This window comes from Neophocaena asiaeorientalis, unplaced genomic scaffold, assembly GCF_003031525.2.
Source record: "Neophocaena asiaeorientalis asiaeorientalis breed wild unplaced genomic scaffold, Neophocaena_asiaeorientalis_V1.1 scaffold47, whole genome shotgun sequence".
Taxonomy (NCBI): Eukaryota; Metazoa; Chordata; class Mammalia; order Artiodactyla; family Phocoenidae; genus Neophocaena; species Neophocaena asiaeorientalis.
The window spans coordinates 1212524-1216748 of NW_020175399.1; positions in this window are offsets into that span (position 1 = coordinate 1212524).

Here is a 4225-nt window from a genome sequence, read left to right on the forward strand (position 1 = left end):
TTTTTTTTTTTTTTTTTTTTTTTTTTTGGCGGTACGCAGGCCTCTCACTGCTGTGGCCTCTCCCGTTGCGGAGCATAGGCTCTGGATGTGCAGGCTCAGCGGCCATGGCTCACGGGCCCAGCTGGTCCGCGGCATGTGGGATCTTCCCGGACCGGGGCACGAACCCGCGTCCCCTGCCTCGGCAGGCGGACTCTCAACCACTGCGCCACCAGGGAAGCCCAGAAGTTCATTTTTATGTAGCTCAAATATCTTTTTTCTTTATGGTTTATTCTTCCCTTGCATTTCACAGTGAAGATAAATATAGTTTATCTTCACTTTATAGTTTCATATAGTTCATGCTTTATTTATTTACTTTTAAATATAAATCTTTTTCCTTTGGGGATCCTCTCTTTGTGTGGTATGTAACTAATTTTTCTGAATGTCCAGCACATTCAGGGTTCAGGGGGTGATAGGGTACTAGTGGGGATCTCAGCAGAAGGAGTTTTAGAATTTTTTCTCCAGTTTTCTGCTTTTATAACATGACTTAAATATTCTGTCTGCCCCTGTTTCTTTTGTGTGGCTTCTCAGTTTTGCTTCCACTGGCCTATTCTGTCCTCTATGATGGGTTGGCAAACATTTTCTGTAAAGAGCCTGATAGTAAATGTTTTAGGCTTTGTGGACCATATGGTTTTTGCCACTGTGGCATGAAAGCAGCCAGAGGCAGTACATAAACAGACAAATGTGGCTGTGTTCCAACAAAACCATATTTATTTAAAAAAAAAAGATGGTGCTGGACTTGGCCTGTGGGCTGTGGTTTGCCAACATCTGCTCTGTGATATTTTGCTTTATAACTTTTGCTCTCATAGTTTCTACTTAGTCATGGTGGACTTCCTCATGTTCATGCCTCTTATCTCCCCTCATAACCTCTTAGAGCACTTTTTCACCTCCAGTCTCTGCTACTGATTACCTGTTTCTGTACATATTTCACAATCCTAAGTTTCTGAGAGCACAGGTGGTAGCCAGACTGGGTGCTTTGTATGTCATTAGTATTATGTTCTGGGATGTAAAAGTGATTTGCTTGGCTGTCTACCTTGCTGCTTCAATATAACCAATTCCATATTTATTACATTCCTTTTCAGGGTCTATTCCTTGCAATCCAAATTTTATTGCAAGAAATGGGCTCATTTGGATCAGTTTAAGAAGTTTACAGAACTTGACTCCACTGTGGCATTATTAATGTGATTCAGTTTATTTCTCTGGTTTTCTGCATGTCATCTTGCTTCTACTTCCAACTGGTTTCCTCATACTCTGTCTTCCTCTACCTCCTAGCTACTGAATACTTATGTTTTTATGTTTTTTTCTCATTCATGACTTGAGCTTGTGCAGCCTCTGAAGGCGTGGCCTCCATTCTACCTCATCTTTCTCTCTGCAAACTATCTGTTTCCACTCTTGTTCTCCATGCTGCCCAGTTGTCATTAAATTGAGACTCTGATTGCCTGTGGGTTAAGTTTCCTGAGACTGTAGAGGTAGCAGTTGTTATTTGGCAGGTCTAGGACATTTCCCCCTATTGATTGCTATGTGGAAATGTTTTTCATTCCCTTTTTATAATCCCAAAGTACTTTAGACTAACACAACTCATCTATCATAGGTATATCCAGAGTCATTTAATTGCTCTAAAACTAGAAGGCATCCCAGTCATGGGACATCCAAAAGATGCCATACCTAACCATCTTTGGAAGCGACAGTTTCACAAATGACTACACGACCCTACTTTCTCTATATCCTTGAGTCCTGCTGCTGTTTGGTTTCCTTATCCTCTGTTCTTTATTCTATTGCTAATGGAGTTTTTGCTTATTTTTAGCTTCTGATTTCTGTGCTTATAGTTGATATTACTTAAATCCTTCATGATTCTTACATAGGCTGTGGTATGTTCTTTCATTGCATATCCATTCATTTCAGCTGCAGAGGTTTTGTCCCTCTTTTTCCTCAGTTGTAAGTTGAATCTAATTTTCTTACCTCATCCTTGTTTGGGGACAGCTTTCATGTTACAGCAAGTCATAGGCTATTGACCGGCTTGTGGATATCTGTCCTTGGATCTGATCCTTACTTCCCCTTGATCTGAATAGCCATGGATTCAGAGGAGGGATTCTTGGTCACAAGAGTGCTTTCTTGGCTAGACTTGTTTGCAGTACAGTTTCCTTTAGAAGAATTTTGGGCATGGGTGACACTATGACATGTCTACTTTATTCTCTCTGGTTTAGCTGCCTAACACTGCTTATTTGCAGCATCTAGCAAGTCTCTCAAAGTCTCACCTTCTAAAGTGGGTATAAAATGTAAATTCCATGTCACAAGCTGGTTTGCACAGCATCTTTAAAGCAAGGGATTTTCTGGAAGATCATAGCCAATTCCCTAAATTGCATTTCTCTTGAGGGGCTATTCTGCTTCTTACTATTGGTTAGGTACTTCTGATTGCTAGAAACAAATTCACCAGTGAGCTAATGACAGGTTATTGACTGGTGACTTGTGGGGAAATAATGGTGACTGGGATCACATGAAATGCCAATTATAGGGGGACCTTAATATGGTTATGCCCATTAGGGATGGGATCTGGGTCCAAAGAAGCTTTGGGAAACTCAGCAGCAGGAGTTTGCAGATCTTCATGTTAGGAATGTGCCATTTATGTAACTGAGTTACTCTGTCTTCTTAAGTTTTGTGTCTTATTTCTCCCATTGCCTATTGGCTTACCTATTCACTTTGTTTTAGTTTTTTTCTCTGCCTCATATTTTTAGCTTATTCATAGGTTCTGCTTACTTAGGGCTTCACCTTTTTTTTCCCCCACTGAATTGTATACTTTATTTATTTTTTAAATTGGAGTATAGTTGATTGACAGTGTTCTGAGGGCTTCACCTTTATCATAAGTTTTGCTTGTTTGTGGCCCTCGTGGCCTCACCTCTTTGCGTTGTGTTGGCTTGCTGTCTATCCTTTCAGCTTCAGTTCACTTTGCTAACTATGATTACTACTTTTGATAGCCCAATTCTAATTCCTGAGAATACAAATGTACTAGGCCTGACTTATCCCAGTTTAGTTAGATATTTATATACCAACAGCAGCAGTTTGTGGGTCGTTTTTTTTTTTAAGATTTTGTGCAAGTTGATAAAAAATCTACAATCTACAATACTTCTGGGTAGATATGGAATTCTATGAACACATATAATAGCTCTCATACTGTAATTGATGGATGTTTCCTTATGCCTAAGAATACTATTCCTTACTCTGAATATCTCTTAAATCCTAGAACAAACAGGGTTCAGTCTTTTTTTTCTTGTGTTTCCCTCTCACTTGAAAAATCGTCAACAGCTCTCCGCTCTCACCAGACTCCACTTTAGTCTTCACTACGACGACATCGTAGAAGCCACCCTGGGTGTCTCCCAAAAGATAAAATCCTAACCCTGGGTACCTGAGAACACGACTTTATTTGGAAATATGTTTGTGGGTCTTTACTTTTGTGTTCTGCAGTTAGTATGATTATTATACTTAGTCTCTGTTTCTTTTACTTTGCTTCGTTTCTTCTGGCTTCCAATGCATCCATTAACAACTGGCTTCTCCATCCTTTATTTCAGGGGTTGCAATTGCAGATGCATGCAGGGTCCAGATGGGGTAAATGTGTAAGATGGTCCTGATACTTATTTTCTTATTTATTTCTTGAAACACTGCTTTGTTTTTGTTTTGTTTTTTTGGCTTTTCTTTTGTTGCTCTACTTTTGATACAGACATTGGAAAAGAGAATTCTCTTAAAATAAAATAAAGATTTCAAATGCAATGGTAAAGAGCAGTTGATGCTTCTAAGAGGGAGTCTTTAGGTTTGTGGTCCAGTGGAACATGAACCTTTCATCCAAAGGAGAAAGCTATTACTCCTTGGCTCCTGTTGATTGTTGCCCAGTAAAAAATGCTGCCCAACATTGACAGGATTTCCAGCTCTCTGCAAGGAGCCTGAGTTTGAGCTGTTAGCTTAAATTTGTTTAAATGCTGCAGGCCAACACAGTGTGTTTATTTTATTTTTTAAAATATTTATTTATTTATTTTGGCTGCCCTGGGTGTTAGTTGCGGCACGCAGGATCTTCGTTGCAGTATGTGGGCTTCTTAGTTGCGGCATGCATGTGGGATCTAGTTCCCCAACCAGGGATTGAACCCGGGCCCCCTGCATTGGGAGCACGGAGTCTTACCCACTGGACCACCAGGGAAGTCCC